General features: G+C 32.8%; 1 protein-coding gene across 5 annotated transcripts in view; it reads left to right on the top strand.

The window, feature by feature from the left end:
• Positions 1-10,170, top strand: part of LOC112126498 — a 358,621-nt gene that overhangs the window by 265,841 nt on the left and 82,610 nt on the right. The window contains exon 1 of one of the 5 annotated variants that reach the window (XR_002910003.1): positions 5,424-5,695. The exons of the other annotated variants lie outside the window; for them this stretch is intronic. The gene's annotated coding sequence lies outside the window, so the exon portion shown is untranslated. Of the gene's footprint in view, positions 1-5,423; positions 5,696-10,170 lie in introns of those variants that run through there. 5 annotated transcript variants of the gene reach the window in all.

Below are 10,170 nucleotides of genomic sequence, written 5' to 3'. Positions count from 1 at the left end.
CACTAATTTCGTGGTCCGCTTGACCAATTAAATCATTACAATTAATTAAGGTTTTTAGTTGAGATAAAAAAAAGCTAATGGCACGAGAGGGATTCGAACCCACGACCTTCGGCTAGATACGCCGCTGCTCTACCACCTGAGCACTCGGACATCAACTCCCCATCTCAACCCCACCTTATGAGTTTTCCCTCCTTTTGTCATTTTTCAAATGTCTCGTGCCATTAGCTTTTTTTCAACTCAACTAAAAACCTTAATTAATTGTAATGATTTAATTGGACCATGAAATTAGTGAATTTAATGAATTCTTCACTAAAGCTCTCCGTCACCATTTCATTTGTCGCCGAGAATCCAATCCGATTACACGACAGTTGAAAAATGGTAATAGGAGGGAAAACTCATAAGGTGGGGTTGAGATGGGGAGTTGATGTCCGAGTGGATCGAGGTCACGATAGCTCAGGTGGTAGAGCAGACACTAACTTTTTCATTTCAACCAAGATGTTACATAAAAAGAATAATTAATTGAAAGAAGTAACTTGGTCAATTGACCACTAAAGTGTAAATGGATTGATGTAAAAATAAGATTAAAATGATTAATCCATTTATGTTTAGTGGCATAATTGACCATATTAATTATTTCAATTAATTAAGGGTTTTAGTTGAGATAAAAAAGTCAAATAAAAATACCACCTGAGCTATCGCTCGATAGCTCAGGGGTAGAGTAGCGGCGTATCTGGCCGAAGGTCGTGGGTTCGAATCCCGCTTGGGACACTGACTTTTTTATCTCAACTAGAAACCATAATTAATTGAAAGATATTAATTGGTCAAGCGGACCACGAAAACTAGTGAATTTAATATTTCAATTAATTATTATTTTTATAAAAGGTCTTGGTTGAGATGAAAAGTCACGAGCAAGATTCGAACCCACGACCTTCGGCTCAATGCGCCACTGCTCCAACCAGTTCAGCTATTGTGACTCGTGACTTCGATCCCATCGGACACCAACTTCCTATCTCAATAAATAATAATAATTATAAAGAAAATTCACAGAAGGGTAAGTTCTCTCACATTGAAATCACGATAGCTCAAGTGGTTAGAGCAGTGGCGTATTGAGGGAAGGCCGTGGGTTCGAATCCCGCCCGTGACACTAACTTTTCATCTCAACCAAGACCTTATATAAAAATAATAATTAATTGAAATATGTTAAAATGATTATTGAAGAGCACCTTCCCCTTGAGCTAAAGGCGGTCACTAACCGGGTCTGGGATCCTGGCGACCTGAGCGTCCGTTGTCCTTTTAAAATCACTGTGGCCGGATGTCTTAGGGTAAGTCAAAAAAGTGGTAAGCATCGGGCAAACTTTCTTTAATGGAAGAATCATACCCATGCTCTTAGAAGAGGTGTTCTTGTTTCAATACAGTATGGCCTATTCTGACTCGTGTATTATGCTCTTGATGGCAAGAGCTTCTCTACTGATCCGGCCCACCACGATAGCACTTCCTTTTAATAATGATTTTTTTTCCTATACGTACACATTTACTCTAGTAAGTACATTTAACAATAAAGTTCACAAAAAGAAACACAAGAAACGTCGGTAGCCGCAACGGTTAAAGCATTGGGAAGGCATCTCATCACTGTAAGGTAAAAGTCCCGGGTACGAACCCCAAACACTTATAAATGGGCTTGTCTGCTGGTGATTTGAATTTGTTTACCGGCAATCCTGGGGTTCATATATTGCGTACCCCAATAAAAACAAAAAGAAGAAACAAAAGGAGATATCGCCCAAGCACATACTTTAAAATTAATCTAATTGCGGGGCGTTTGTTTATTCAAGTATATTTAACTCGATATTGTCAAAACAACACAAACAAAATTTAAGTGGTTGAATTAATTTACTGTACTTCTACTGGTACCAGGGTCATATGATAACGTGTAGTTGAGTCAATACAATAAAATACAAAAATAAAATTAATAAGGTCTGTTTTTGTTACCTTCTAGCTCGGATACATAAAAGTAAATAGATCTTCTCAATATCATCTAAAACTCTGGCCTCAGAATAGCTACTACATCATTCCGGACAAATGACAGTATACATATCGAGGAACGCTTAAATTATATACTATTGGACTTGTATTTTTTTTTTAAATCATCACTCCTCATTTTATTTACCTACTGCAGATATTCCTACACCACAGACAATCTACTAAAATTGCAAATTAAAAAATTTAGTATTTTCCCGTGCGACAGCTTTATAGCCATTAGTTAATAAAAAAAAGCAGTGCCGATGATTACACAACGAAAACCTAAATATTGCTCTTAACTCCAGTTAGGCACAGTAAAATATAAAAGTAGTTAATCTATTACAAACATATTTAAATCGATGTTTTAAAAACAACAAATTCAATTAAATCAGTTTAATTAAAGGTTTTTGAACAATGAAATTCCAGAAAAGTTGTATTTTTGTACTTATCAACTTTTGCCCCGAGGTTGCAGATATAAATTAAATGATTTTTTTCTTGTATAGACCAAAAAATTCATTTTAAAATTACAAAAGTGCAGTACATTTTAAAATGAAAAAACATTTCTTTATTCGGCCACAGTAATTGTTAACACAATGTTTTAAAAACAAACAATTTAATTCAATTACAGTAATTGAAATTTTTTACTTAACGAATTATGTTTTGTATTCCATTTAACCGATTTGTATTGTCTCGCGGTCATCTGATAACGTTAGTTGGTTCTTTTTTTTTAACCGATAAATATGTTACAAAAAAGGGGAAATGACAATCACATTGAATTTTATCAAATGTGAACATAATAAAAAATAAATTACAACAGACATTTAATTTATACTAAAGGTCGCAATCCTGAAAATTTGCAGTTTCGGATTTAGCAGAATTGCCCCGAGGGTGCAAGTATAACATGGTTTAATTAATTTTTTCTTTTATATTCCAAAAATACACGTACAAGTTACAAACATACAGCATATTTTAAAATATGAAAGTAATTTGTTTACAATTAATTAAGGTTTTTAGTTGAGATAAAAAAGTCAATGGCACGAGCGGGATTCGAACCCACGATCTTCGGATTGATACGCCGCTGCTCTACCACTTGATCTATCGTGACCTCGATCCACTCGGACACTAACTTCCCATCTCAACCGCACCTTTTGAATTTTCCCTCCTTTTTGCCATTTTTCAAATTTTTTATCTCAAGTAAAAACCTTAATTAATTGCAATATATTATTTAATTGGTCAAGAGGACCACGAAATTAGTGAATTTAGTAATTTGTTTATTTGATCACTGTTATTTTAACTCAATGTTTTAAAAGCAAAAAAAAATCCATTTACACTAGGTTAATTAAAATATTTTGCATAATGGAAAATGGGTTTTTAAAGACATTTCTTGGACGTTTACTGAATTATGGTCATCTGATTAGTAAATGAGTCAAGCATATAACATTTTAAAAAAAACCAGCATAGTTTGTTTTTATAACCCATAAAGATATTTCCAAAAAGGGGGAAAAATTTTGGTAGAATAACCACATTGAATGTAATGAAAATGTGAACTCAATAAAAAATAAATTACTATAGCAATTTAATTTGACCCATGGTCTTTGTTGGAATATCGTAATCCTGAAAACTTGTGTTTTTATACAAAAAAAATCCATATAAAAGTTACAAAACAGTAGTATTTTTAAAACTATATTTTTTTTAAGAATGTACCATTAAGACGTACATATTCCGAGAAATATGCAGAGTTGTGCCACACCTTCGCGTAAATACAGCTGAAAAAAGGAGATAGATTACTACATTTTCCTAGGGCAACAACAATGAATTTGATGAAATATAAACACGACACAAAAAATTTATTTGTACCAAAGGTCTAAACTTTAAAAACGCTATCTTGAAAAATTGTTTTTCATTTATCCTGAGTTACCCCTAAGTTGCAGATATGTACAAAGTATTGAAAATTCCCTTAAGTTTTTTTTTTAATCTTTCCGCCTTACCAATACGTCAATCACGGTTTTTTCGTTTCTTTCATCAATTTCTTCAACTTAGACAAAAGTAATTAAACATTCAACTACACCACTAGAAAGGAAATTGAATGGAGTACGTTTTCTAATATTTACTGGCCTTGGAAATAGTAGTTTAGCTTCACCATAGTAAGTTTTTCAACTTTGAAAAAAAAAAACATTTTTCAAAGTTCTGGCCACTAAAACGTTTATTTCACCAGCATTAATAAGTTTAATATTTATCACATCTTATTGGAAATTTAACATAGTTTACAATTCATTTGTCGCCGAGAATCAAATAGATTACACGGCATTTGAAAAATTACAAAAAGGAGGGAAAATTCAAAATGAGTACAGATGGGAAGTTAGTGTCCGAGCGGATCGAAGTTACGACAGCTCAAGTGGTAGAGCATCGGCGCATTTAGCCGAAGGTCGTGGGTTCGAATCCCGCTCGTGCACTGACTTTTTTATCTCAACTAAAAACCTTAATTAATTGAAAGATATTAATTGATCAAGCGGACCACGAAAACTAGTGAATAGTTTACAATGGTATCAACGGATTTGTCCAAAACCTTTTTGTTTTGGAGTTACCACTGTTTATTTGAAGGAAATATAAAAAAATCAGAAAAGGGGAAATAACTCCAAAACTGTTGAGATTCGGACAAAAGTCAATTTTTTTTTTATTGGCCTTATGATCTTGCATATTAGCCATAGTACGAATTCTTGTGTGTCCAAATTGGGGGTTATCGGGAAAAAAGGGCCAGAGGCGACGGTGGGAATCGAACCCACGACCGCGGCGTGAGAGTCTCTCATGCTAACCACTCGACTACCGCGGTCCCCGACAAAAGTCAATTTGGTATTTTTAGTTCCATTTTGACTGTAGAATCTACTGGCAAAGTTTGTAACACCCTGTATGCAATTATGGTATAAACAATATCATTTGGTCATACTGTGTTGTAAATATTGTAGTGGCAAGTCGATGACTTAAAAAAAAACAAATTCATTTTATTACTTGAATTGAAGGTTTTTGCATAATGGGAAACGTTTTGTTTTGAATTACATTTAATGGAATTGTATTAAATTATCGTCATCTGATAACGTAATTGAGTTGGTATAATAAAATCCAAAAATAAAACCAGCATGGTTGGTTTTTGTAACAAAAGTATTTCATAAAAAGGTAAAATAAAAGGCAAAAGATTTAGTTTTTTGAGGAGGGAGTCGCAAACAGGTTTTTCAAGAAGTCAAAAGCTTTAGTAAAAATGAGGAAGTACGCGTTGGGAGTGGGACAAATAGACGAAGAGTGTAAATGAGCGAGTGTCTCGTTGTTTTCCAAAAATAAAGGACCTTTGAGCCGCGCCTCGAGTCGTTCGGGCTGGCCCAAAAAAGTCTTAAAAAAGGGAAAAAGCTGCGAAATGAAAATGGGCGCGGGCAAGCGGTCCGCCGAGGGGGGCTTCCGTGGGTGGAGAAGGGGCACCCCACCACCTGTTGAAGACAACAGGTGTGTCGCTACCTGACCAGTCTACACCTGACTCCGTTCTGTGTGTGTGTGTCTGTCTCTCTGTTGGTTTGTTATGTTTGTGCCATTTCGAGACGGGAGCCGGCCCGGAATGGAATGAGGGACTGTTTTGACATGAGAGAATTGGATACTGCCAGCCCCGTCGTCTGGCCCGCTTGGTGTTACTCTGGTAAATTGAATTTTTAACTATTAGTGTAAACCCCGGGTCAACGTTGAAAATAGAGCTAATCTGCGATGAACATCTTCCACATTGAATTTAAATCGCTATACGAAAACTTTTCAACGAGTTTCAGCTCGAAAATACATCCACCCAAAGTCACATGCCCAAAGACAAACACATTACACAACACAAGTTAAGGAAATTAAATATCGTAAAACAGCAGCAATCCCTTTAAAATATGTTACTCACGCCCAAATTTGTCTCGTAACTGAAGTCAACAATTAAAAATAAATAAAATGCCAAATCAACATATTTGACAGCCCAAGTTTGGCCCTTCATCCAAATAATTGTTCAGTGCTACCAACAGTTAATATGTTCAAATATTTAAAAACGTAGAATGATGGGAAATAAAAGTATTTATAAGCCATGCCGCTTTATCAACTGCCTGACATTCCGATGTCATTGTAGTCTGATCAGTAAATACCTTTTTCCAATGTAAATCGTTAAAAATAACTGTGTAAACTAACCTAAAATCGTGACTAAAATACAGAAAAATGAATCTTGTGTCAAATCTTACGATCTGTCAGCACAAAACAATTTAATATTTCATTAAAACTATTGTTCTCGATCTTGCGTGAACCCTGAGCAAAAGAGTATTAAAAAATCTCAAGTTCGGATGTTTAAATATTTAAAAAAATATTAAGAATGTTTACTTACCTTTAAATATATTTCATTTCGTTTTATCAATAAATGATATTCCGGTTCCATGATAGATTTATCAGTATAAACCTTTTTTTTAAACGTAAATCATGAAACATAGTATATTTTTTAACCTTTTAGGTTGAAAAAATAACCGAAAATTTTCTTGAAGTGAAGAAAATCAATTATAAGTGTCAAATCTGCTGATATATCTGTCTAATAAAATTTGATCCATCATCAAAACAATCATTCTAAATTTTACATGAATCCTGTACAATTATAATTTTAAAAAAGTTCGGGAGTTTTAATATTTTAAAAAAACTTCATTTAGATGCTCAATTATATTTATTTACGTGACTCATTTCGTTTTATCAATAAATTGATATTCCTGTGCCATGCTAGAAACTATCAGTAAAGTGTTTTTAAATATAAAATATTTAAGTTTAAAAAACCTAAAATCGTCAGTCGATTAAATAAAATCGAATAGTAATTGTGATGTTTACAAACAACGTAAATTTTATTAATGTCAAATGAATTTATTGCAAAATGTTAAAAACGCGAAAATTTTCCCAATTCTGAGATTTTACCGATATTCCACACAGATTAATTTTAGCGGACTGAAATATGCAGAATTTATAAAAGATTAACTCCAAATATAAAATTGAAGAAAAGTGAACATACATTTTTTGGAAAAACGTATCGAATGGACATTGTTAGGAGGTTACAAAAGAAATTAAATCTATTATTTATATACTTCATTTTTATCGGTACTTGTGTCTATTAAGACTGGTAAATTTATAAATGTATGCATATTATATATAACATTTTTACGTAATAATTACATTCCTATAACCACGGATAGATTGCTCAAATTTTAAAAAAATTTTGCTGAGATTTGTCCGTGTTGTCTGAGGAGTATTGAACTTAAAATTTGGTTGTACCTTCTATACGATCGACCAGCCTTTATTCTATAATAGACTCGTTGGTTAGGGTTGTGGTCATTCTGAAATTTAGTTGTTGGTCATTTTTGTGTTCCTACCCTTGCTCTTGTTCAAACACGTTTCGCTCTTTCACCATCTTAAGTGTTTAGGTATTGTGTATAGGGTATATTCAATTTTCTGTCATTATATTTTTTCTAGTTTGTATCGGTTCATTCTTACTCTGTCCGTTTCGGCATCTCGACTGTTTCTTGTTTGTCCATCGAAGAATCAACCTAAGAGCTCGGACTCTAAACTAACTAGGAACTCAAACAATTAGTTTTATGCGAATAAGGTCTTTGCTGCTCAAATAATAGTTTTCACAAATATTTGCCCATTGTTTAGTGCGAATTAGGCGAATCAATCCGACTTCATTGAAATGTGTGAGGTCAAGCCTCACGATTTTATAAAAAAAAATTAACTTATTATAAAATAATCCAGACACTATAATGAAGATGGCGAAAGCCAACCCAATGATTATAGACCAAAATCAGTTTATTGTCAATTAAATTCAATATATGAACAGTTTTGGACCTCTTTGTGGAATGATTGCATATTTAGATTAACGTATCGCTGGTCCCAACAAATTTGGTCAGAGCCTTGATCGGTTTGGCAAAAATTTGATCTAGTCGAAAAACTGCAATAATGCAGAATCAACAAGCAAAATAGGCCGGGTAGACACACCGGAGGAGGTGATGTTCACACATGTACGTTGAAAAATGAGTTTTAATCTTTTTAAACAGGAATTTCATCTGCCTCGCCATTTTGTAATATTATTTTTATTTAAAATCCACGATCCAAGATGGCTTCAATCAAAACGCGCTTGACAGAGAAAAACAATCGGATTGCAGACCGCACAATTTTAGTATGAAAAATAACTATAATTTGTAGTAAGAGACACTAAATGACCAATAATACAACACAAACTGACTTGAAAAATATAAAACAAAATTTCATTAGTTGAAAAAAATTTCAAAAATTTGTTTAGGTTTATTGTATATTAGACGCTAATTATTTTATGTTTGAACAACATAGCGGGATAACACGCAATTTATTGTATAATTATTCAACGAGAAGCAAAAAAGTTAATTAGATTTCACATTCATTATCATGCAAATTTATGAAGGCGAGTTGGTATTTATTACTGCATGCATATAATATGTAAGAAACTAAAAATCTCGCTGTTGTGTTATTATAAAAACATATATTTTTCTAATCATCTGATGCAAAGATAATTAATAACTTTATTATTCAATTGAATATTCAACACATAAAAATATATGTGTAAAATTTTTCTCATTAGATTTAACAAAAATAAAATGATGCTTCATCCGTTCTTCAAATTCTAAGCCTTTTGAAATAATTGTAGAATTAAGTGAGTTATAGGTAGAAAATCAACCCGAATTCAAAACTCGAAGCGATAGAATTAGTCCAAAAAATGCACAGGTTCATCAGGTTGTATTTGGGTGCAAAAAGTTTTTGAAATTTGATTTCGTAAGCACAATAAAATATGCAAATTGACATTTGTATTCTTTAGGGGGGGGGAGAACAAATAAAAGAGAGACTCGACCTTATCTAAAACAAAACAAAAAATTACTTGGCTATCTGGAATTCTTTTGCTGCAGACTACCTCTGGGGTAATTAAGCAAACATCTTTTAAATAAGTTTCTTTGAAAATTAAACGTTGAGTCCAAACAGTTAATACTGGTAACATATAAAAAAATTATATTGTTGATGTCAAAGGCATTGGATTTATGATAATTATTACCATCAGGACACTATCTATTAATATTAATTTCCCAGCCTTCTTCTTTCTCAGGCAACCTGAAATTCGGGAGTCATTTTGCTATCGGAAAAAAATCGTCAAATTAAAATAGCCTGGGGTTTTATAAGTGAAAAAAGATACAGTATTTAAGTACTGAAAGAGAAACCGTGTGTAATGAGAGGTGTTTAACACCTAACCGAAGATATTTTGGGATCTGTTTGTTTGTCAGTTGTCTCTCACATTCACCGGTAGTGGATAAAGGGACAAGTTTTACATCTTCACATGCCCTCGTAAACAAACTTGGTCTTTTTTTTCTAAATCCAACGTAATATTGTCCAGAATCTCTAGCTTTGTTGAAATACATTTCGAAAATAGACACATGTGATTATTATTTCTGTCCTTGGGATTGACTTTTTTATCAGAATTCATGCTCACTACGTAAAACAGAAACAAAACGATAAACTTAATTATGCAAAAATTACTGTTTTGTTCGAAAACAATTTGAAATTGTTCAAATACTAGTTAAGAAGACATCTTTATATTTTTCAACCCTCGGCGTTTAATTGACCCTCAGATGGTCCCTATTATGCTGCAACATTCAAATATTGAATATTAATTTAAATCTTATAAATTATCATAGGAAAAACATCATAAAAATCTGTAAAAAAACACTGATAAAAAAATTAGAATTATATTACTTTCCAAATATTACTTCATTTTTTATTTCAAACTGTAATTTTAATTATTCAGAAATAGTGAGATGCGGTCTGGTGTGGTGTAGGTTTTAGAAAAACATTTTCTTTATCGTGCCAACGTTTCGATCTTTATTGAGATCATCTTCAGGGCTCAAAGTGTTTGTCTTCTGTGTAACTGTGCCATTCTTCCGTGTCGTGTTGAGAGTGCCCTGTGTAATCTTAATAATTATTAATAATTATAAAACTAAATATAATATATATCAGTAGCCGATGTACAATTCAAAAAATTAAAATTAATGAAGTCTAAATATATTCTTTGTGTCTGTAAAATTACATTTAGGCTATGAT

Source organism: Cimex lectularius, unplaced genomic scaffold, assembly GCF_000648675.2.
Source record: "Cimex lectularius strain Harlan isolate CLEC.00 unplaced genomic scaffold, Clec_2.1 scaffold33, whole genome shotgun sequence".
NCBI classification, from domain to species: domain Eukaryota; kingdom Metazoa; phylum Arthropoda; class Insecta; order Hemiptera; family Cimicidae; genus Cimex; species Cimex lectularius.
The sequence above is the reverse complement of the archived record's forward strand: the minus strand, read 5'-3'. Positions and strand labels throughout refer to the sequence as shown.